The following is a 26263-nucleotide window of genomic DNA, read 5'->3' as shown; positions in this document are numbered from 1 at the left end:
CAACTCTTCTGCCCACTCACATCTTTATGTGGGGGTGCATAGCATTCCACCCTTGGTCCCTTCTCTTCTCCCTCTACATCTTGCCTCTGGGTAATTTCAACTGCAAAGACAAATTCAAGTATCATCCATACTCTGACAGCTCCCAGCTCTACAGCTCTAATCTGGACCAGTCTTCTGCTGTCCAAACTAAAATCTGGGTCTGCCTTTCTGACTTCTCCTCATGATTGTCTAGTTGTCAGCTTAAACTCCTAAACAAAACAAAAACTAAATTCATAATCTCTCTCTCCACGGCTTCCCCCTCTCCTTCCTTTCTCAATCACTGTGGATACACTATCTTCTTCCTTGTCACTCAAGCTTGTAATCTAGGTGTCTTCTAAAACTTGGTTCTCACTGTCGGCTGTGCCTAATCTTGCTGATTCTTTCTACATAAGCTCTCCAAGTTAAGGCCTTTGCTATCAATCCACACAACTTCATCAGACTCTTCTCTGGGCTGTCATCATCTTACATGTCAATTACTGCAGCATCCTCTTCTTTGACCTGGACTAATGCAATCTAGACCTACTCATATCCATTCAGAATGCTGCTGCAAAGATTATTTCCTTAACTTGTTGCTTTCTATCTAAGGGCTTGTCAGCATATGCTTTAGTCCACACCAGTTGGGGTGTAAATTAGAACATGCACCAGCATGTTGCTTACTAACTGGTTCACGTGGACCCTATAGGTGCACACTAAAGGTCCCTTAGTGCACGTTGACATAGTCCTGTTTCAAAGTGTACAACATTAACACAAACTGCAGAACTTTTAATGTGTGCCAGCAGGGTCCACATTGGCCAGTTAGTGCATGGCACTGTGGTGCTCATTACAATTCAAAGCCCAGCCAGTGTAGACTAAGGCACCATGTAGACATGCCCTAAGATACTTGTACGGCCGCCATTATGATCTGAGCACTTCACAATCTCCAATGTATTTATTCTCACAATTATATGTGAGGTAGGGAAGTGCTATTATCCCCTTTTTATAGTTGAGGAACTGAGGCACAGAGAGGCTAAGTGACTTGTCTGATGTCACACAGGAATTCTGTGGTGGAACAGAGAATTGTACAAGGTCCTAGGTATTGCCCTAACCACAGGACCGTCCTTTCTCTTTCACTTTGACCATGCCACCTCTCTGCATTTCTCACTGAGTCCCTTCTCTCCATTGTATGAAATAGCAGATAATTGCCTTCAAAGCCTTATACAACCTGTCCTAATACTACCTGTCATGATATCAACCCCCACCTCAGGCCAATGGTGCCAGCCTTCAATCATACACTCATAAGATTTTCAAACAAGCACCTTCAGGCTCTCTCACTTGCTGCCTCTCATGTTTGGGGGAAGGCTTCACTATAACCCACAAGGCCACCTCATATTCCTCTTTTAAATTCCCCCTGAAAACTCTCCTTTGCTGTGATACCTACACAAAACTGGACAATTGTTAAGCAGCTAGTGTGCTGAGACCACTGGCTACCATGCCAACGAATGTTGGCTTATTGTTTCCTTGTGTTCCCTTATCTTTCTGTATTTACCTCTAATCTGCCTCTAATCTTACGCTTAGACTGTAAGCTGTTTGCGGCAGACACAGTATTTGTTCTGTTTGTACAGCTCTTAGCACAGTGGAGTTCTGCTGCAGCTTCTTGGGTGTATTTATTATATTTAGTAGTAATGCAAGGAACCTACAGGCTTCTATCCTGTAAGTTTTGGCTTTGGTAGATAGTGTGAGGCTTGAGGCCTAGAACCTTTGGTATAGATAAACTTAAGTAACTTATAAGTTATAGGGAACTGAAAGTAGCATTCCAGAGTGGGAATTTTGTCCAGAATACTGACATCAGCCACCCACAGAACATTGCTGACACCAGCATCCGGCAGGTTCCGGACAGAACCTCTGACGGCAAAGATGCCGTGACAGCAAATTGACGTGTATGCTAATAGGGTAACATCATCTATACACTAACCTATAGAAAACGGACACCTTAAGGGGAGGAAATACAAATAAGGACCTCTATTGAATATGCATTGGATATGGCAGCGTCAGTGTAACCTACTATAAAAGTAACATCCCAGGGGCAGCAGTTAGGCTGGAAAGATGTAGACCTTGGGAGGCCACCAGGGAAGATGAGGAAGATGACGGTGATGAGAAAGATAATGGTTAACATTCCAGGGTGTAAGTATGACCATCCAAATGTACTTTCTGTATTATCTCTATCTGCTTTGTTGAGTTTAAGTGTGTGTATAACTTTGCTAAAATTATTAATAAATTATATATTTGTAAATATATATAAAGAGTTCCTATGGTGTGAGCAGGGACGGCGCTTCCACTAGGTGACCCTAGGCAGTCACATAGGGCAGCAGGATTTGGGGGGGGGGCGGCATTTTGCCGCCTTCGGCAGAAATTCGGCAGCGGGGGGTCCTTCCGCTCCAGGTCTTCAACGGAAATTCAGTGGCGGGTCCTTCACTCGCTCCGGGACCCTCCACCAAAGTGCCCCGAAGACGTGGAGTGGAAGGACCCCTGCCGCCGAAGACCCCAGGCCCCCTGAATGCTCAGAGGAGGATTGCTGCTGCCTAGGGCGGCAAAAACCCTGGCGCCTCTCCTGGATGTGAGTGTTGCACCTGTGCACATCTGGGTTCCCAAATTATATGATAATTTCTGGGCCTGATCTTGGGACAAGAACATGTTAATCCTCAAGTTACAATTACATATACCCAACTTTGGGTCAGGGTACAAGGGGCTACTGAAATACAAATAATAAATAATAATTTAATTGGCTCAATGATTTGCTATGAGTAGTTCTAATAGTTCATATACTAGTCCTTATTTCAAAATCCCCTGCTGAAGTGCAGTGACTGGAGAGAAAAATAAAAACAAAAAAGAAAGTGAAAAACAAATTCAAACTGAAAACTGTTAAAGGAAAAAACCACAAAGAAAAATCTCTTTACATATTCGCTTTGCCCATTATTCTGATTAATTCTTTTTGGTTTTGACCCCAAAAAGTCATGGAAAGAATTCATTAATGAGTCTCTACATATTCTCCTCTGTATTGTTCATTGGTATTTCTTCATGTCTATCCAAGACAGATATTTTTGAATCTATAATTGAAAAAAAAGATATATTTTACTCCCTCAGAGGTTACTGGGAGTTTAGCATGGTATAGTAAAGAAGCATCAGCTATAATGCTTACTCTTTCAGAAAAAAAAATCTGGATTCAGTGAGTTTAGTCTGATGTCTCAGCTGGTTTGTTATTGCCTTGGCTACATTTGAAAAAATACTGAATTCACAGACTTCAGTAAAATAAAATCTTCTTTCTCTGCCAAATATAATCGGAGCCGAATGAAAGGGTCATTTCCACTTGGTCTATTTTATAATTATTTTATAAACTAAGCTAAATCTTAACTTACATGATCAACAACATGAAGATTCACATTGGAGAGGACTTGGACAGAGTTGAGAAATCATGTAAAGGTACAGCAAAATGTACTCTTAATCTGCTACAGCTGGCTAAATAAGTCTAATTTTCAGTTGTATTTTTTGTTGTTCAGACTGGAGAAGTTTGAAGTTACATTGTCTTCTTCAAAAAATAAATGGGTTGTTAGCAGGAGAGAAAGAACGTTGTATTGATGAGAAGGTATTTATATTATTTCTGTAAAAAGCAACAGAGGGTCCTGTGGCACCTTTGAGACTAACAGAAGTACTGGGAGCATAAGCTTTCGTGGGTAAGAACCTCACTTCTTCAGATGCAAGTAATGGAAATCTCCAGAAATCTATTATTTCTGTTCTTCCAGAGAAATCCAGTAAAACAAAGCTATAGCAAGGAGCAAAAATAAAGGTAATTAAAAGATTCAGGGAACATCATGTGGATGTTCCCATTAAAGCTGGGGACTTAGGGACAGGGGAAAATAATTATTACAAGACAAGCAACTTTCTTTTCAGGTCCCAGAGTTTCAAGAGGCAACAAGGTGTGTGTCTGAAGTGTTAAAACATCAGTAATGTCACGGAAACAATGACAGCAGCAGGTTTAACTACTGTATCCCCTCACAGGTAGGGCACTGATGATATTGTTACAGGAGTGTTTGCAGTGGCAGTCCTCTCTATGGCCAGGGCCGGCTCCAGGGTTTTGGCCGGCCCAAGCAGCCAAAAAAAAAGCCGCGATCGTGATCTGCGGCGGACGGTCCTTTGCTCTGAGCCGGAGTGAGGGACCATCCGCTGAATTGCCGCTGAATAGCTGGACGTGCTGCCCCTCTCCGGAGTGGCCGCCCCAAGCACCTGCTTGACAAGCTGGTGCCTGGAGCCGGCCCTGTCTATGGCCACATATATTGGGCCTGATTCTCCAGTCACTTACAGCCATTTTGCATGGCATAAGCAGCACAAAGCAGGCCTTAACTGTTTGGCAATAGCTGGTGGAGAATTCTGCCTGCATAGAGAAACTATCTGCTGGTAGAAAGCTATTGGAGACAGTTCCTTCACCAGCTGCTTCCCTACTCCCAGGGTAAGAAGTAGGGGTTATAACATGGGTAAAAAAACAGGGAGGGAGAGTGCATGGCTGATTTGTGGATCGCTGCCTTCCACTCAGTGTAAGCAGAGCTCGGACGGAGTGGAGAATCAAGACCATTATCTTCTTGATTCATATTTCAAGGTGAGCAGAAGTTTGGTCACCAGATATTTGAGTAACAGTTAACAAATAGAGTCAGGGTAGAGCAACCAAGAACTTAGAATTTACAACTTTTGTAACTGTATTGTAAGGTGTGTGTGTGTGGGGGGGGTTGTAACCACTATCCCTTTTCAGGATCCCCTCTGCCCCCCTCCCACCAACATTTTTTTTTTACTTGGAAGCAGCTCCAGAAGGCAGCCCTCATCTCTTGTACTCATCCAATATTACTGGTAAAAAGGTTTAAAATATTGCTGAAGCAGCATAAAGACCCAAGATTTAAATTGTATAAAAGAGTCTACTGATAATAGCTTCTTCGGTATTTGGTCGTGAAAAAATCTGAAGCATAAATCATAAACACTGTCAACATCTAATACAGCCTGGTGAGAGTAAGGAGAGATAAAAGCTTTCATAAAAGGCTTTGATAGATGCTTTGTTATTTATAAACTTCGTAGGCATCACTAGGAGTTCTTTAATTAAAGATTTAGTGCTTTTAGTCCCAGACCTCTTGCCCTTGTCCCCTAAGATGCAGAAACATCTAAAACCCACAAGTAGTGAAACATCGCTGCATGGTTTTAAATTTAATGTAGCGGGATAATTGGGTTATTGATCGCTGTCACACATCCACATACTCAATTATTGTACCTTCAAGTTCATAGCACGGTATAGCAGGAAATTCCTTAAATTCCAGAGAAATAATGCACATTATCAACATTACTTTGAGAGGTGAACAAATAAGGAAACAATTAGTGAAACTGCTCACTAGGAAATTCTTACCTCAGGGGTATCCCCTCCCTGAAGCTGTCGACCCAGCTCTGCTCTTCTTCTGAGATCTCTCCTTCTCTAGACTGGGTCCTGAACTCTCTCTTGCCTTTGGGGTCTCTCCCACTTACAACTGCCAGGGGCAGCCCCACCTCCTATCTTACACCAAACAAGGGTACATCTGACTGGGAAAGGATATCTGGGCCCGATTTCATAAGAACATAACATAAGAACGGCCATACTGGGTCAGACCAAAGGTCCATCCAGCCCAGTATCCTGTCTACTGACAGTGGCCAATGCCAGGTGCCCCAGAGGGAGTGAACCTAAAAGGTAATGATCAAGTGATCTCTCTCCTGCTGTCCATCACCACCCTCTGACAAACAGAGGCTAGGGACACCATTCCTTACCCATCCTGGCTAATAGCAATTTAATGGACTTAACCTCCGTGAATTTATCCAGTTCTCTTTTAGACCCTGTTATAGTCCTAGCCTTCACAATCTCCTCAGGTAAGGATTTCCACAAGTTGACTGTGCGCTGTGTGAAGAAGAACTTCCTTTTATTTGTTTTAAACCTGCTGCCTATTAATTTCATTTGGTGACCCCTAGTTCTTGTATTATGGGAATAAGTAAATAACTTTTCCTTATCTACTTTCTCCACATCACTCATGATTTTATATACCTCTATCATATCCCCCCATAGTCTCCTCTTTTCCAAGCTGAAAAGTCCTAGCCTCTTTAATCTCTCCTCATATGGGACCCGTTCCAAACCCCTAATCATTTTAGTTGCCCTTCTCTGAACCTTTTCTAGTGCCAGTATATCTTTTTTGAGATGAGGAGACCACATCTGTACGCAGTATTCAAGATGTGGGCATACCATGGATTTATATAAGGGCAATAATATATTCTCTGTCTTATTCTCTATCCTCTTTTTAATGATTCCTAACATCCTGTTTGCTTTTTTGACTGCCTCTGCGCACTGCATGGACATCTTCAGAGAACTATCCACGATGACTCCAAGATCTTTTTCCTGACTTGTTGTAGCTAAATTAGCCCCCCATCATATTGTATGTATAGTTGGGGTTATTTTTTCCAATGGCATTACTTTAGATTTATCGACATTAAATTTCATTTGCCATTTTGTTGCCCAGTCACTTCGTTTTGTGAGAACTTTTTGAAGTTCTTCACTGTCTGCTTTGGTCTTAATTATCTTGAGTAGTTTTGTTTCATCTGCAAACTTTGCCACCTCACTGTTTACCCCTTTCTCCAGATCATTTATGAATAAGTTGAATAGGATTGGTCCTAGGACTGACCCTTGGAGAACACCACTAGTTACCCCTCTCCATTCTGAGAATTTACCATTAATTCCTACCCTTTGTTCCCTGTCTTTTAACCAGTTCTCAATCCATGAAAGGACCTTCCCTTTTATCCCATGACAACTTAATATATGAAATAGCCTTTGCTGAGGGACCTTGTCAAAGGCTTTCTGGAAATCTAAGTACACTATGTCCACTGGATCCCCCTTGTCCACATGTTTGTTGACCCCTTCAAAGAACTCTAATAGATTAGTAAGACACGATTTCCCCTTTACAGAAACCATGTTGACTTTTGCCCAACAATTTATGTTCTTCTATGTGTCTGACAATTTTATTCATCTAAGACTATGTCTACACAACCCACAGAAACAAGCCTCCCAGCCCAGCTTGACCGACTTGGGCTAACAGGGATGGTGCTAGTGCTTTAAAAATAGCTGTATAGATAGTGCTTTGAAGTTGTGGTTCGGGCTAGAGCTTGAGCTCTGAAGCCCACCCACACCCAAGGTTCAGAGCTTGAGCTCCCGCCCAAATCACACATTTATTTTCAGAGCACTAGCATGAGTTCTGCTAGTCTAAATCTGCCAAGCCAGGTAGGAGTCTCACTGCTGTGAGTTGTGTAAATACACCCTGTAACAGATTTGCTGGGCTGCAGCCCAGCAGATAAATGACAGACAGGACACAGAAGCGGTGAAGAGAACACCAGGCTGATCAGGCAGCCTGCTACAACAAAGGGGTCAAGGATCTGAGGCCACTATGCACTGATGGGCAGGTCTGAGGTGAACAATCAAATACTCACAGAAATCAATGACAAAAGATATGGTGTTAGTTGGGAACATTTAGAGCCATTATTCAGTATGGCCACTATGAGGCATTTAGCAAAGAGGTAACAATCTGTGGAAATAAAGACATCCTTCATTCACCCTGATGATAGGGTCCTGATGCTTTGCAATGTGAACAAAAGGAACAAACTGAGGCTGCAGTGGGGCACAGGACATATGAGGTGTCCACAGACGCAGGGCAGCAGTGGAGATTACACCGAACACAACTGAGGATTAGTGGCAGACATAGTGGACTGAGTCTACATAGTGACTACAGTCCACTATGTCAGTGTGGGCAGCTGCAAACCATGACACATATTGTTGAGGACTGCAAAATGAGTTAACTTCCGGGAGGCCTTCGTGCCTTGAACATTGTTAAAACACTGTGGCTTAGCTTGACCAGATTGCATACGCCATATACCTAGCGGCAGACAGCTGGCACATCTGAACAGACAGAGCCAAGGCACCATTTGGCCTGACGTATGAGAGTCAGAAGAAACAAGCTATGTGAGGAGTGCAGAGGGCTAATAGGATACCAATCAACAGAAGGCAACAACTGAGTGGAAGCAAGTTCCCCACCAACAGTGGTTACACAAACAAAAAGTGGGAGATTGGTTTGAAGACCAGCATACTTAAAGGAATATGAGGCCTGCATCAGGCTGGTGGTAAAGTCTATGTCCATATAGTGAGCTACATTCTAGTAACCTGTGGACGCAGCAAGTCAGCAAATGGTGGCACAAAAGACACAACCAAATAAGAAACTGTCAAAAGAAAAATGTAGCAACTTGTATGGAACTTGGAGAGAGGTTTACAGGCTGCAGGAGGGAAGAGTTGGGAGCTGACACCAGGAATCCTAAAAAATAATTAAAAAAAAAAAATCAATGATTGATTTTGACAATCTTGACGTGAAATAGTTTTAGCTTCTTAGTTTGAAACGACTTTGTTTTGAAATTACCTATTTTTTTTTTAAATTAAAGCTTAAACAAATGAAACATTTCATTTCAATTCGAACAGTCAGCATGGATTCACCAAGGGCAAGTCATGCCTGACTAACCTAATTGCCTTCTATGATGAGATAACTGGCTCTGTGGATGAGGGGAAAGCAGTGGATTTGTTATTCCTTGACTTTAGCAAAGCTTTTGATATGGTCTCCCACAGTATTCTTGCCGCCAAGTTAAAGAAGTATGGGCTGGATGAATGGACTGTAAGGTGGATAGAAAGCTGGCTAGATCGTCGAGCTCAACGGGTAGTGATCAATGGCTCCATGTCTAGTTGGCAGCCGGTTTCAAGCGGAGTGCCCCAAGGGTTGATCCTGGGGCCAGTTTTGTTTAATATCTTTATTAATGACCCGGAGGATGGTGTGGACTGCACTCTCAGCAAGTTTTCAGATGACACTAAACTGGGAGGCGTGGTAGATACATTGGAGGGTAGGGATCGGATACAGAGGGACCTAGACAAATTAGAGGATTGGGCCAAAAAAAACAAACAAACAAACAAACAAAAAAAACACTGATGAGGTTCAACAAGGACAAGTTCAGAGTCCTGCACTTAGGATGGAAGAATCCTATGCACTGCTACAGATTAGGGACCAAATGGCTAGGTAGCAGTTCTGCAGAAAAGGACCTACGGGTCACAGTGGACGAGAAGCTGGATATGAGTCAACAGTGTGCTCTTGTTGCCAAGAAGGCTAACAGCATTTCGGGCTGTATAAGTAGAGGCATTGCCAGCAGATCGAGGGACGTGATCGTTCCCCTTTATTCGACATTGGTGAGGCCTCATCTGGAGTATTGTGTCCAGTTTTGGGCCCCACACTACAAGAAGGATGTGGAAAAATTGGAAAGAGTCCAGCGGAGGGCAACAAAAATGATTAGGGGGCTGGAGCACATGACTTATGAGGAGAGGCTGAGGGAACTGGGATTGTTTAGTCTCCAGAAGAGAAGAATGAGGGGGGATTTGATAGCTGCTTTCAACTACCTGAAAGGGGGTTCCAAAGAGGATGGAGCTCGGCTGTTCTCAGTGGTGGCAGATGACAGACAAGGAGCAATGGTCTCAAGTTGCAGTGGGGGAGGTCTAGATTGGATATTAGGAAACACTATTTCACTAGAAGGGTGGTGAAGCACTGGAATGCGTTACATAAGGAGGTGGTGGAATCTCCTTCCTTGGAGGTTTTTAAGGCCTGGCTTGACAAAGCCCTGGCTGACATGATTTAGTTGGGAATTGGTCCTGCTTTGAGCAGGGGGTTGGACTAGATAACCTCCTGAGGTCCCTTCCAACCCTGATATCTATGATTCTATGAAACCATGTTTTATTAGAGATTAGACAAAGTTGTTTGGGCTTTTTAAAAAACATTTTGGTTTGCTCCAAATCCAAAACATTTTTTTTAATTGCCAGTGTACTGAAAAATCTGTTATTTGCCCAGCCCTAGATGAAACACCTGCCTCCCAGCGGTATTGTGAGCTCAGTCTTAAAACTTTAAGCAGAAGAGTAACTGCTTTGCTGAAAGGAATGGACTTAAGCATGTGCATAAGGGCTTTGCTGGACTAGGAATTTGGAGTTCGCAGCAGAAGCTAGCACTGAAAGACTTCTGTACAGATTGCCTACCGTGCAAATTGAATCCATAAATGTACTAAAGGCTTGCAAAACACCTATCTATTGGAGCTTTTTACATACCCCATTAGTCAAATAGCTCTGATTCACCCTACACCCAGAAGTTGATTGATTTTTGGCTCTGAGGAGATTGGAAGAGCCTGGAAATAAAAAATAAGCTAACCACATTTTGTGAGCAATCAGAAAAGTTTACGGTTGACTGAAGGCATTTCTGGGTTGCTTTTTCTGAGCTAGTTCTCCCAACCCTGGTTAGTTAGCTAAACGTGAAGACCTTCTAATCCTTCTCACAGAATCACTATACAAATATTCATGTAGTTTGCTGTAATAAGAATATTACTTAATCTAGAAAATAGAAATAAAGTCTCAGATTCATAATTCCCTCAAGATGGGTCTTTTAGGATTGAATGTGTTAAAAATGTTGCACAGACTTAGCTGTGTTTCTTCAAATTCCCCTCTTTTTTGGTTCATCTTCCGTCATTCTCTTGTAAAGCTCCATCTCTTGCATTCTCTTTTGATGAAGTGAAGGTAAAGTATCTACCACCACTAACAGGTAAAAGGAGCTTTTGAAGATGCAGGACCTGACTTCTAGTCCCAGGTCTCCAGTTGAGTGTGATTTATACAGTAATAATGTCTGTTTTCTGCAGCACATGGATTCATTAAAAAAAGTTTGAGAAGCTCTTCCTAAAAAAGTGTAGGAGTAACAGCATACCGTACATTTCTCTATTTGTTAGTAATGTCCAACAGGCAACCAGGCATCTGTGCAGAGAACATGTAATAGTCTCTGTCTATTTATGTGCAAATGAGGTCTCTCAATGGCTCCTGTAAAGTTATAAAACTTTATTTATCCAGACATGCTAACCACTTCCCTATGGATACCTCTTTCTGAATGAAGCCAGTTGTAGGTAGACTTTCTGCAACAAACAAAATAATCATATTTTTGCTACCATAAGCATTTTTAAGGCTCCAAAAATTAATCACAGCATTTTTCACTGTGGCTAAAGTTTGATCTAAACCTTTTTCCCATCAAGTAATAATAAACCTTTGAAATTCAGTTAACATATTTGAATTCATGGAACCATTTGCTTTGTCATAACAGAGACTTTTATAACCTTTTGTGTATAAATGGGGGAAATTAATTGCTTCTGGCAACATCAAAGTGTTGTTTTATTATACATTTAATCATTAGCTCTAAATGCTCCCAAACTGAAGTTCCAAGACATTGTTGATAGGTAATAAGTTCAAAGCAATACGAAACATAAAGCAGGACTCCGGAGTGAGTTGAAAGGATTTTCTTTAAATGCACAAGAGCTTTCAAACCCATTATACAAAACTGCATAGGAATTTTGGCCAGAACTAAAAGAAGAATCTTACCCTCATATTTGAAAGAATTACCAGACCCGCTAGATACTGTATGCGCTGCTAAACCTGAACAGTCTGTCACCAAGAAAGAAAAGTCCATAAACATCTAATTGATTCTGAGACATGTCAGAAGTTGTGCTTGTGATACATTGATGAATCTAATTAACTTTATGGTAATTTCATCTGAGGTCTGAAAACATTTGCTGTAATTATTAAGATGTAACAAATGTCAGGAACTGTCAATTTTAGCCTGAGTTTTTAAAAATGGTTATATACACATTTTTGCAATTGTACATGACGCTACATATTTACATAAAACATTCTGTATCAAAAATATTTTCTACATATTGTACATATGAACCTCAAAAATAAGGCCGTGTTTGGATTCTAAGCATTCAGAGTATTGTAAAGATGTATGTACTAAGGACAGTCACAATAAGGTGTGGTGTGGTTATAAGTCTACTGATAGTAGTCAGAGTCAGAAAGTGTAATAGCAGCAAGCTACTAACAGTCTCATGTGCTTTTCATAGAAAATTAATGCCTGTTCCAAAGCCCATTACAATCAATGGGAATCTTTTCACTGACTGCAATAGGCATGAATCAGGGCCTTAGTGCCATATACTATCTTCAATCCATAGTTGGTCACATGCGAGAGACCAAGGCTCAGATTTTTAAAAGTTTACATGCAAAACTGTAAATGCAGGAGTTTCATGCTGAAAACATTTAATAGTGCATAAGTCAGGGCTTTGTGAGTAAATATATCTTTGCACCTGCCAACCCCAAGTTGAACATGTGTGCACATGGCACTTCTGCATGTGCAACTTTGAAAGTTGCAAAAGTGACTTGCGTAGGAGGCATTGTGGGCTATTGAATGAGACATTAAACTTGGAGCTCAGCAATCTGGTTCTAAACTTTATTCTAACACTAACCTGCTGTGTGATCTTGGGAAAGTCACTTCGCTTTTCAGATCCTCGGTTTCCCCAGATGTAAGAGAGTAGTAATGATGTTTACCTGCCTCACAGGGCATTATGAGTATTGTTAACTAAAGGATCTTTGTAAGGTATGAGGTATTAAGGCTTGCAGATCTGGTAGTTCAATGTCCATATGTGAGGATCTGAGACCACATTTAATTGCAGCTGTTGAATTGTGCTTGTAAATCCACAAGACAAGTCGATGCCACTTCCAGAAATATATGTATTGATTTCTAATGTACGCTTCGCCATGTTATCTAGCCTCCAGTTTGACGCTTAGGACTGAAAGCCTAGACTCACTGTCCAGCCCAAGTAAGAGGATTGGTCCTTGGGCAGACTTACAGGGAAAGAGTTAAGGAACTCATGTATTGGTGTATAATCTGAACCCACCTGCTGACAGCCCATACCCAGCTACACCTGAGCACTGCTACAAAGTAAATCCCCATGAAGGGGGCTCTGCATCACACAGAGGATATGCTCATCCTGTGTTACCATCCCAAGCCCTGCCCACCATTGCATAGCTGAACTGCACCTACAGCCGAGAGAATAAACTCTTTAATCCCTTCAAAGAAACAGCCTATTACTAATTAAATAGCTCTCAGGAGTCAAAAGGAAGTTCTCTTTCCCTTGGCTCAACCAAATCATTTCACATTGTTATAAATTAAGAAATAAATCTAAAGGTAAAATGTTCTCCATATAAATCTGCAGAAGATCATCTGAGATAGACAGCATAGCATATGTTTGTAGTTGAGAATCTGGCAGCCAGAAGATGTAGCAACCGATGGTCACGATGTTCTGGTTCAGAGCTGGAAAGTAAATAATTCCTGAGAGGAAGGATTCTACAGTTCTGGGCAGCTGATCCGGTGATAAAATAAATAAGCAATAAAATCCACTTCCTGTTTTGAGAGTTCACATTTCATACTGGCAAAATTCACCTATTAAATTCAATTTCATGCTTCCATAAATAAACCTGGCACCTTTTTAAACACTTTTCCATCTGTTTTACAACTAGAAGTGTATTATTTAATGCACTCTCGGGATTCACACCAATGGGAAAAAGGACTACTTGTGAAGAACACAACATTTTAGTTGGAGAGAGTACAGAAAAATAATCACAAGCTTCCCTAAATTCTCAAACAATTCTATCAGGACCCAGATATAATCATTTTTACCAGGCAGGAGAGAGAGAGAATTCCTTTTTATTTCTTGTGTGTATAAATATTATTTTTGTTCACCATAAAATGTCCTGCTGTGAGTTCGGGGGACTGGATTAGATAACCTCTCGAGTCCCTTCCAGTTCTATGATTCTATTTTGAACCAAAGGGGAGGCACCTCCCTTTTTTGTATATGAACTAAGATAGCATTCTCCTTTTCTTAAAATGGCCTATACTAATGGATTAACAGAGAGGCACCACATCAACTGAGTTATCCCCAAAAAACTCAGCCACTCAGAAACTGTCTTTGTTTATAGGGAACAATCACAGTAATAACGATAATACTTAGTTTTTTATAGCACCTCTTATCCATAGATTTCAAAGTGTTTTTCAAAGGAATTAAGCATCATTATCCCATAAGAAAATAAGAATGGCCATATTGGGACAGATCAATGGTCCATCTAGTCCAGTATCCTGTCTTCTGACAGTGACCAATGCTAGATGCTTCAAAGGGAATGAACAGAACAGGGAAGTCATCAAGTCATCCAGTCCTTGCATCTGGCAGTCAGAGACTTAGGGACACCCTGAACATGGGGTTGCACCCTGACCATATTGGTTAATAGCTATTGATGGACCTTCCTCAATGAACTCATCTAATTTTTTTAACCCAGTTATAGTTTTGGCCTTCACAACATCCCCAGGCAATGAGTTCCACAGGCTGACTGCATTGTGTGAAGAAATACTGTACTTCCATTTTACAGATTTGGTAATCTGAAACAGAAAAGTGAAACAACATGCCCAACATCACCCAGCAAACCAATGGTAGAACTCAGGTTTCTTGAGCCCCAGTCCAGTGTCCATGGGTGACATAAGGTTCTGAATATTCAGTCCACAAGGCTGAGGTTTTCTGATCGGTGCATGGGTAGAGGTAATTAAATACTCACATGGCCTCTCCCAATTTCCCTCAACTCTGAGGTGAGAGAGCATTGTCCATTCATCTCCATGTCCATTTAGTCCTTGGACTGCTGTGATTGCTAGGATTATTGTGAAGGATCATTTATTTGGAGGAGAAGTGAATGAGGATAGCAACAGGTAGCATTATACCAGTTAGTGTGGATGGAGGCCTTGTTCTCTTTCACCTTCCCACTATTCAGAGACTTCACTCTCCGACTACAGTTCAAACATTTAATGAGCCCACCCCTACATCTGCAGGTTGCAAAATTGCTGTGCAAATCCACACATCCTCAGCATATTGCCCTCTGCCTGATTCAGGAAGGAAGAGTGGGTGCCATCTGTGTGTCATAATACATTGAAAGAACGTGGTGCTGTATTTCATATGCAACAGAAAAGAATTGGCAGAGGTTGAAGCAGGAGAGCCGAGACTGTTTAAAAACCTCAAATGAAAAAGTGTCCTCGTTGTACAAATACAAGACGCTCCCTTAGCGAAGCAAGTGCACTGAATAACAAAGGAGGCATGATCTAATCAAATGGATTTATGCTGCATGTTCTTGAACGTGGACATTAGAGAGGGTTAACTTACACCTGGGACATACAGTAAGGGCCACTTTCACTGTTGGCAGCAATGCACAGAGATGAGTTCTGTTATATCAGATAAGGAAGATTGTATGGCACCAGGATTCTTCTGCTACAATGGTGATGACACAGACTCTGTTGCCACCAGAGAGGAAATGCCATCTGCCCAAATGAACAATCAGGAAGCCTATACAAGTGCTCAGGTTGTTCAAGGCACAGCCTGTATCCAACTGGCTTCATAAAATGTAAGCATATATGGAGTCAGGCAGCAGAGAGCTTTGATCCAAAGCACACCTGCTTGGAAGAGACCTATACAATTGATACAGTGAACCAATGCTGGAGAGCAAAAGGCATCAGCCCTGATGTCAACTAAAACATGCCAGAGGAACAACAGACACCTATGTTTTCCATCTGGCCTCAGGTCATTGGTACACAAGTATGTCTTTAGAAATACACGACAGAAGAAGAACTCATAGGCAAGGAACACAAACTGCAGCAGGGTGGCAAGGAGACTTATGAGCAACCAAAGTGACCCTATCGCTCCCGGTGCTACCTACTGCACCCCGGCCAGTTCAGTACTAGTTACAACTACGACCACCTGCTGCTGCAGGCTCACTGATTACCAGTTTTACAGGGGGACCTAGCACCTGTAGGCTGCAAGTCTTGTTTTTGATGTTGTTTGGAGTTCTCTGCCTTCTCCTATGTAAAAAACTGGTCCAATTGCTGTGTGTGTTTGAGTGTGCGCATGTGTGACTGTATAAATAAAATACCATATTCAAATAGTCAGGGACACATCAGAAGGGATAATATGAGGATACAGGCATGAATAGTGACATTTAAAATATGCTGTAGATGTCCTCATCAATCAGGGACCCTAATCCATATACTATAGACTTCATATGAGTTTGACCCATTTTGGTCAGGCATCTGTAGTGATGCCTCTTGAAGTTTCAAATAAGATGCATTTCCTTGGCATGCTGGGTTAAGATGATTTTCTTATTGTTACACTAGAGAAATTCTAAATAATGTTTTCCTTTAGCAATAGCCAAGAAAACTATGTACTATTACACTTATTTGGCATCATCATACTCTATGTAGAATGTTTCTCAGCCGTTTCCAAAATTCATTCCTCAATTATAAGAAAAATGGGATGTTCTTTGGTTTCATATAATTTTGTCCCCACCTGCCCCCATGCTTTTTTACCCTTCTTTAGTGTCAACAAGCAGCCCAAGATGGCATCTTTAATGAGTGTTGTGTGTTTGGTTTGGTTCAGAGAAGCACCTAAAAGCTTGGTTACTTATCCGAGATTATTTGACATTTTGAATGTATTCATCTTCTTCAATGTCTCCCTGGCTTCCAATTTCCTATTTCCCTTCTGCTGTTCAAATAACCCAGCAACACTTTCTTCAGATTACAGCCTCCAACCTTTCCCTAAGCCCTAAAGACAAATTCCTCTGCCTTCTAAATTTGTTTTGGTAATCCTAGGAAGGGACTCAGTGGATCATGCCATTTTGCTGGGTCTGAGCCAGTTTCCTGACTAGATAGGGAGCTTTAAGGGGCGTGCCAAAGAGATTTAAAAAACAAAAAAACAAAAAAAAAGATAGTAAACCAGCTGTATTAATGAACTGCTATGTAGGCCATCTTCCTAATCAATACTCTATGTAAATAAAGTATCAGCACAGCTAATGCAGTTCTAATAAAGTTCTTTCAAACTATAGAGAACAGAAATGTATTTCGAGTATTAAGTGCTGATGTTCAATTAATAGCTATGCATACAGTATTTGTTTTGAATTACCTCACATGGCTCAGTATGTGATGTAGCGACTGGCATGTGAAGATGCGTTTTGACCACTGGCTCTCACACGGTCACTGAACACCACTATTGCCAGCTGCAGTGTCAGACATGATGTTGCTACCAAAAGTTACTAGTAATGACAATATAAGAAGAGGAAACCATTTTCCAAAACTTTTGCCAGTGAAAACACGGTGCTAGTAATAATGTTGATCTTGATGATGATGATGATGATGATATGATGAGAATACAGTGTCATCTGTGATTTTCTTTTCACGTTTTGGATCTCACTGTATTCTTCACTTCCATTTGGGACATAATTTATAATATTACACACAAACTAGGTTAAAAGAACATTAAGACTGCAAAGGCAAGCATTCAAAAGTTAGGAAATGCCAGAATTAAAGTTGCTTGTGCAGCCTTTGTTCAATCCCCTTGTGCTTATGCATTATGATAGTCTTTAATTATATGATCACATACTTTTTCCCCACAGGACCCCTGTCTCATTCAGCTAGACACCTTTTTGGATAGGCAGCCAACAAAACTGAAAACCAGAGGGAATAGGCGTAAAGAGCTAGTTGACGTATGGCAGCAAATAGAACTCATGAAAAAAGCATTTTAATCAGGTAATAGGATTTAAGGGAAGGAAACTGTCATTTTAAGTCTTTAGCCATTTACTTGTGGGAATATAAAATAAGAGAATCTCAAGGTAATGTTTTATAAAATATCTAATGTATCTATAAGGGCTAATAGGCAGAGTATCTTCCAGCCTACAGAAGCCAGGCAATCATAGTGCTTGACAATCAACAAAATGGATCGATCATGAGAAGTTTAACAGGAGGATATATGGTTACAGGATACTGAACAACATGAAAATGTGATAAACAAACACCTTTTGATAAGGGATTTCGTATTATTTTGTTTGCTATGTGAACATAAGTGCCTTTGGGTCAGATTTTGATGCTGTTACATTGAGTGGTACCTTACTCTACCAGTAGTTTCACTAAAGTCAGTGGAGTTTCTTGTGCAGAAATTTACATCTTAATATGAATACAGCAATTAGAATCTACCCCCTTGAAACTTACAGGCTATACTTATATGAACCAGCTACAGAGTTGTACAAAATGTTTTTTTTTTTCTTTTTTTAAAAAACAAAGAAATCAAGTAATTAAAAATTCACATGCTTCTTAAAAAAAACGAAACTCAGCTTAGATTAGTTGAAAATTTTACTGAGGTTTGAAAACTCTCAAATGAATTTGGGTCAAATTACCTTTTTCATCAAAGCCAGGTGAAACTCTGACCAGATGATTTTTGCTTTGATTGTTAACTCAAAACTCCAAGGTGAAGCACAGTGGCAGATACAAACAACAATATCCCATATTCTGATTGACTAGAGCTGATGAATTTACTATGTATCATCAGTGTATCAACATTTCAGATTGTTTGGTTATTTGAGCTTTGACAGTTTTGCAGAAACACAGTATGAGACATACTGCATCACACCCCGAGTCAAAACAGGGGTTGGCAATCTTTCAGAAGTGGTGTGCTGAGTCTTCATTTATTCACTCTAATGTAAGGTTTCGTGTGCCAGTAATACATTTTAATGTTTTTAGAAGGTCTCTTTCTATAAGTCTATAACATATAACTAAATTATTGTTGTATGTAAAGTAAATAAGGTTTTAAGAAGCTTCATTTAAAATTAAATTAAAATGCAGAGCTCCCTGGACTGGTGGCCAGGACCCGGGCAGTGTGAGTGCCACTGAAAACCAGCTTGTGTGCCGCCTTTGGCAGGCGTGCCATAGGTTACCTACCCCTAAGTCAAAACATGCCATATGGTCCATGATACATCATGAAAAGTGAATGGTAAATAGTCAAAGTGAACAGTTCATGAACAACCCCTAGGATTGAAGTTCGTTAATGTAAAGTATTTCATTAACACTTGTGAACAACAAAGAAGTTTGCAGGAAACAGGAGCAATCAGGATCACTGCCTGAAAAAAAAATTGTCAGATAATTTATTCATAACAAATAACTTCGTATTTATCCATGAGTGTGAAACTTTTTTTCCTTAAAAATAGAAGTTGTAGAAGCTTACATGGAATTTGCACATGGATGCTATGAGGAAATAATGGGTGGCAAACTTGGCGCTCTATGAACCTAGACAAAGTTTCTTTGTAACTTTGCTTGTAGAAGCTACATGGGAAGTTAGTTTCCTTTGTGATTTTGTATGAGAGGGGAGTGGAATTCAGTGAATCATCAGGATTTGATGACCCCAGAGAATGAGACAGTTAAAGGGAAAATAAACTACATCCAACAGGCAGGACAAAATTTTGAGGTTGCTAGAAAAATTTGGACAGGATGTTATGCTTATATTGGTCCCATGAGCAGGTGTGAAATCAGAAGTCTGGCATCTGAATATTGTCTATATATTATAGCTTTCATACACCGGATATACTGAGTAGAGAAAGTGGTTGAGGGAGAATTACAGTAATCAATACAACAAAAAAGTGACCCCTTGTACTGACATTTTATTACCTTTCTGAGACAAGCAGGAGCACACATGAGCAATAATTCTTATAGTTCTTTTATGAAAATAATTACTTAACCATATTATCAACATGGGAATTTCAAATCACATTAGAATTAGACATAACCCTAATGAGACTTATTCTGATCTTGCTTATACCAATTTTACTATGCTTTAGCTCCTTCAGTCAAGATATTCCTGATAATGCAATGATGTAATTGAGCGCAAAATAAGATTTAATATTTTTTTAAGCAGGATTTAGCAAGACTAGGTCATTTCAATGACAAACAAAATGTATTATATGTTGCAATTGTGCTGTTCCCCTTCCTGATATGCCTCTAAATTAGAATGGATAAATTTTGTATACTTAATATACCATCATACTGTGATCTCTGCAGTAGTCTATATTATGGTTCATTTATTTCATTACTAAGATCTGGGGAAAGAAATAGCTTAAGTGGTTAATACAAATCTGGAATACCTGAAGGAGTGAAAGTATAAAATACTAAAGATTGCAGAACTTTTGAAACATCAAATCTGCATAACTCATTCATACTGGAAATACCAAAGGGTAGCCTGAACTTTTAAAACTATGCATTTGCTTTTCAACTGCTACCACCACCATTGCCACAACTTTGTGTATTTAGGAAACACTAATCATGGACCATCTATAATTCCATCGGGAAGTTAATGACAGAAAGGTAATGGAGGTGTCATTTGATTTGTAAAAGTCTACAGAATCATAATTTCAAATGGAGTCATCCTCTTATGTGTGGGTGTGTGTGTGTGGGGGGGGGCTTGCTGCCCCTACAGCTCCCAGCCTTAGGTCATCCGGTTGGTGGAAATTTTGATAATACCCAACTGAGCCCACTTCCAGTGACACTATCATTCAAAAGTCCTTTCTCCCATGAACACAATAATGCCAAACATGACAAACCTAGAACAAATATGTAGCTATCCATTTGAGAAAAAAAAATTAAATGCTTTAACACAGAGATGCATTTCGTACAGAAATTAAAAAAACAACAACAAAACAAACTGATTTTTGGTAATTCTGGGGAAGATAGTCTTGATGTGTAGGAATGGAAACATTTATTCATCAAAGTCATCAGCAGTCTCATCTCCATTTAAGGTATCACTGCTAGACATGTCACGCTGATCATCATCCACTCCACACTCCTACATCTCTGTACAAGGCAGGCTGCTGGTCAAATGTTTACAGGGAGGTGAGCATCTGGTTTTTGCACATAAGTATTTGATTAGCTGAAGGACTAATTCAGGAGTGCATGGTATTTCGCACGACTGGTGTGATCAGTCCATCCTCCAAGACCCATCCATACCCAATAGGAGAGAGTAGTGCTCGATCATGCGGGAGCCATTCCACTGGCTGATAGTTTGCCCTCTTGATAGCAGGGTTAAATGCACCCCTTGTCAGTGGCAATTTTTCTCCCTTTGTCTGCTTCTTGGAAAGCATCAGTATTATGACACTTGCAAAGCTGCATTAGTGGGTCTTCAAATGGTAAACTGAGCATACGAACGCTACAACGCTGGCACACCAGGTTCTAGCTCATGCCAAGGCCCGTAGGCTTCTGAACACTGACAAATGCATAGCTGAAAACCAGTCTGGCTTGCTTGTGTGTTAGTATTGTTGAAATGCGTATTCGATATATAAGAATGTGGTTTAGATTTTATGAAATGCTTGTAGGATGCTGCATGTATTAACTCACCTGTAACATTACATCCCCATGTTATAAGGTTATATTAAATGTTTACATTGTAGTCCTCTAACTGTGCAAGTCAAACAGGAGAGGAGCATTAATTAATGTAGAAATACTGACGTGCCACAATGCCCCCCAAGAAGGCCCATTGAAACCAAAATGAAAGAACAAACATCAAAGAACAAAAAAAAAAAAAATCGTGAATTGCTCCCCACCCAAACACCCATGAAGATGTTATGTGTGCAACCCACATACCACCTGGGTATGGGACAGAGCACCACACCTAGGAGGTGTGTCGGTTGGTGTAGGTGGACTCATCCCATCAGCTTGAATTCTGGGGGAAGGGAATAAAAATCCCTGACAAAGAGAAACTATCTCTATGCAGCTTGAACTCTGAGGGGTGAAGATTTCTAAGTGTAAGCAAGAGTTCCCTAGTGCTTGGCCTGTGTTAGCTCTAAAGGACATATACTGTTTACACATTACAGCATCTTCTATTACCTTTTGGGACCTAAGACTGTAGCTCATTTGTGCCTGTATGTTTACCTGCTTTGAACCTGTAAATAACTCATTTCTTTTTCTTGGTTAATAAGTCTTTAGATACTTTATTATAGGATAGGATACAAGTGTTGTCTTTCACATAGGGGAGGGAGGGATAGCTCAGTGGTTTGAACATTGGCTTGCTAAACCCAGGGTTGTGAGTTCAATCCTTGAGGGGGCCACTTAGGACTAAGTACTGATTTTGCCCCAGATCCCTGCTAGTGAAGGCAGGGGGCTGGACTCAATGACCTTTCAAGGTCCCTTCCAGTTCTAGGAGATGGGATATCTCCATTATAAAGATCTAAGGTACAGTTGACCTGAGGTAAGTGACTGGTCCTAAACCTGAATAATATTATGATTTTTGGTGTAAGGAACTTACCACAAGGGCAATCTTGCTTGGGTGGTAAGATAGACTGGAATACCCAAGGGAACTCTGTGACTCCATGCTAAGGCTGTTGTAGTGCTTGAGGATACTTGGTACTCGATACTTGGTTGGGGAAATCTAAGTATAGAATTCACAAGCAGTTTTGGGTTTGTGCCCTGCTTCTGCACAGTCTGCTCTGAGGTTGGTACTCAAGCCACTCCAGACAGCTTGACAAATGCCTTCAATGCATTTATGGCCTCATCAGTGATTGTCTCAGCCATTCTGAGCATCTTCAGAGAGAGGAGAGAGTCTTCAGAGGTTCAATCAAAAGACTTCCAGCAAGACAATTTGGTCTTTCCAGCCAATCTTCCAGCAGCGTCACATAAATCAAGACTGGATAGTGCTCTAAAAAAATATGCTCTAGTTCAATCACAGCTATTGGAACTGATGCAAGAATCAGTTCAAGGAAGTCCTATGACCTGTGTTATACAGGAGGTCAGATTAGATGACCACAATGGTCCCTTCTGCAATTAAAATCTATTAATTTAAATAGCTGGTGTGGAGCAGATGGTGTAGTCCAAGTAGAATGCAGTAAAATCTCATTCCATGGGCATGTTAGTTATAGAAAAGCAAGGGAGTGGTCATCTGAGTCATAAAAGTCTAGAGAACCAGCTACTAGAGAATCATCACACCTTTGTTCGCTACAGCTCAAAGAGCCCTCTAATATCAGATTTCTGTATTCCTTATCTGCACTTATTGACTGATCAAGCCATATCTTAACATTCTCTTTGATAAGCTAAATAGACGGAGCTCCTTGACTGTTTCACTATACAACATAATTTTTAATCCTTTAATTATTCTTCTCTGAACATCCTCCAATTTTTCTATTATCCTTCTTGAATTTTGGACACCAGAACCGAAGACAGTATTCCAATAATGGTCACAATAGTGACAAATACAAAGGTAATATAACTTCCCTACTCCTACTAAATATTCCCCTCTTTAAGTATTCAAGGATTGTGTTAACCTTTTGGCCACAGTGTTGCTCTGAGAGCTTGTGTTCAGCTGCTTATCCATCATAACTCAAGTCTTTTTGAGACCATTGGCTTCCCAAGATAGAGCCTCTCACCCTGTAAATAAGGCCTGCCCTATATTCTTTATTTCTTGATGTTTGAACTTACATTTGACTGTACTGAAGATGCATCATGTTAGATTGTGCCCGAGTTTACCAAGAGATCCAGATCACTCTGTGTCAGTGTTAATTATTACTCCTCCAATCTTTGTGTCATCTGCAAATTTAATTAATTATGATTATGTTTTCTTTCAGGTCACCAATAAAATAGTGTAGGGCCAAAAACTGATCCTTGCAGGACCCCTCTAGTACCACACTTGCTCAATGATGATTCTCAGTTTACAATTACATTTTGAGACCTAAGTAGGTGAGGGAACATCTTTTATTGGATCAACTTTTGTTGGTCAGAAAGACAAGCTTTCGAGTTTACACAGAGCTCTTCAGGTCTGGGAAACACACTCAGAGTGTGACAGGTGGTACAGATTGTTTAGCACAACCTTCCTTCCCTCCCCCATTGACGTAGGGGTGTTAATGGACCACTTCACCTCAAATGGTTCCTGAAATATATGTTAGCTACTTATGCTGAACAATCTGTTCCATCTTGTAATTAGCAGTGACACCCTGAGATAGTTTCCCAGACCTGAAGAATAGTTCTGTGTAAGCTTGAATGCTTGTCTCTCTCACCAACAGAAGTTGGTCCAATAAAATATATTACCACACCTGTGTTGTTGCTCCCTGGATATTAGAGAGACAACACTGCGTGCATTTTGAGACCTGTCGGCTAATTTTTAAATCCATTTAATGTGTGCCATTATTGACTTTGTATCATTCTAGATTCTAAAGTGTCATGTGGTACCAAGTCAAATGCCCTATAGAAGTATAAGTATATTTCATGAACACAGTTACCTTTATCAAACATGTAATCTCACAAAATATATCAAGTTAGTTTGATAAAATCTATTTGCAATAAGCCCATATTGATTGGCATTAGTTATATTATCCTTGTTTAATTCTTAATTAACAGAGTCCCATATTAGTTTTTCCATTATTGTGCTCAGGATTGATGCCAGGCTGACAGGCCTGTAATTACACTGGACTTCCCATTTACCCTTTTAAAATATTGGCACTTTTTTTTCCCTTCTAGTACTCTGAAATGTCTCTAGACAGCATCTTAGCCAGCTCTTTTAAAATTCTTGTATGCAAGTTATCTGGTCCTGCTGGTTTAAAAGGTGTCTAACTTTAGTAGCTGCTGTTTAACATCTCCTTTGTTACTGCTGAAATGGAAGTTATTTCATTATGAGTATACATCATCTGGCTTCCCCGCCCCCCCCCCCCCCCCCAATACAGACCAGAAATATGTTTGAACACTTTTCTGCATTATTATTGACAATTCTACTATTTTCATCTAATGTAATGGACTAAAGCGATTGTTAGGGTTCCTTTTGCATCCTTCTGCTTCTCTTGTTTCTGAATCATCTTCCTTGTGTCTATATATCTGGAACCCATTTTCTGACTTGGTTCACCCTGCCTTCAGCACTCTCCTCCGAGTTCCTCTTTAAAATACACCTTTTTCAAAGAGCCTATAAACCCCAGTCAGTCATTCTCACACTGAAGAACACATTTGGAAAAAAAAAACAACCCTTAACAAAATTGGTGAGCTGAAGATACTAACTAATAAAAGCACAGGTTCAATTGCATTATGGAGCCTTTATTCCAACCCTCTTCCTCCATCTCTGTGATTTCTGGAGCCCAATCCTGCATTTACATCCCTAGAGTATATCTTAGACTTAGAATTTCACAGCAGTCAGGTGTGTTTGAAGTGAGATATTTAAGGCCAAATCAGTTACACAAGTGTGAATCTCGAGTAACTCTACTGAAGTCAATGCAATTGCTCCAGATTTACATGTGTTACTGAGAGCAGAATTTGGCCTTCAGTTTTAATGCTTTGAAATCACAATATATAATGGAAAAGCACAAAAATACTGACCAATGACCAAGTGCTGTGGCTCATTCTGGAGAGAAGCATTAGAAAACTAATAATGTTGGTATAGTGCATTTGTTTTTTGCTCCATCATGCAAAAGCTCTTAGGACAGGTTTGTAGAGCTCTTTTATTTTACTTTATTTTATTTTAATGCAGGACAATAACAGGCACCAATCCACAGGCTCTAAACATCCTGCCAGTTATTTAAAAAGTATAATAAACCAAATGCACAATAAAGCCAGCTCACCCTTTTGACTAATAGTGCCGTGTAATCCAGTGGTAACACCAAGCTGTTGCTTTATGTCAGACCACCATATCTGTCTTTGAAGGGGAGAAGGGAGCAGGAAGAGGGATTATAGAAAGTGGAAAGACAATCCAAGTTTCTAAACAAGTCTCCCTTATGAAGACACACATTGGCCTACACTTCAGTCCCCCTGTCTTCAAAGGCCAGGTGAAACAAGTGGTATGCTGGAAAAAAAAAAAAATCAAACTTGGGCTATTTTGGTAAAGAGGGCCCTGGGCTCCTTAAGGAAAAATCCTTGTCATTCTCACCTATTCTATCTAGGTGATCTAGCATCAGCACTACTGCAGACCACAACTGTGGCACTGTATCATGGGAGGTGAGGAGCTGTCTCCTGAAGCACACATATCCTATGATCTCTAAAAGCCATCCCACTTACCAAGTGGGTGGTCACCTTCTGCAACAATTCCAGCTTCCAGATTGGTTTAAAGTGGAGAAGACAGAGAAAAAGTTCAAAATAAGGCCATGAGGATTCTTTCCTTTATTTACCATACATGTAAAATGTCCTACAAGATGGGTGTAGTTTTGTTTTAGACCATAGCTTGAGTACAAAAGGTGCTCAAGTTATCTGAAATTGCTTTGCAGTGTAATGATGCAGCACCTATCAGCAAATACAACATCTATCATGCACTCAACAGTACCTGACACATCACCAAACAATAGAACCCATTTTTAACATAAAAGGAATGCTGGCCAGAACATCAAGTTATCCCCCAATCTTTTCAAAATATGCTTCTGAATCATTAACGTCTATCTTGACAACCACCAGAAAGAGAG

The 26263-nt window shown here is 40.4% G+C and overlaps 1 long non-coding RNA gene across 2 annotated transcripts in view; it reads left to right on the top strand.

Moving 5' to 3' along the window:
• Positions 1-2116: 2116 nt before the first annotated feature.
• Positions 2117-26263, top strand: part of LOC135982181 (uncharacterized) — a 45603-nt gene continuing 21456 nt past the window's right edge. Inside the window, exons 1-4 of one of the 2 annotated variants that reach the window (XR_010599395.1) lie at positions 2117-2199; positions 3816-3859; positions 3964-4071; positions 14874-15900. This is a non-coding gene — a long non-coding RNA (uncharacterized LOC135982181). Of the gene's footprint in view, positions 2200-3815; positions 3860-3963; positions 4072-14873; positions 15901-26263 lie in introns of those variants that run through there. The other variant, XR_010599394.1, reaches the window with a different exon arrangement.

The sequence above is a fragment of the Chrysemys picta genome, chromosome 3 (assembly GCF_011386835.1).
Source record: "Chrysemys picta bellii isolate R12L10 chromosome 3, ASM1138683v2, whole genome shotgun sequence".
Classification (NCBI taxonomy): Eukaryota; Metazoa; Chordata; order Testudines; family Emydidae; genus Chrysemys; species Chrysemys picta.
The sequence above is the reverse complement of the archived record's forward strand: the minus strand, read 5'-3'. Positions and strand labels throughout refer to the sequence as shown.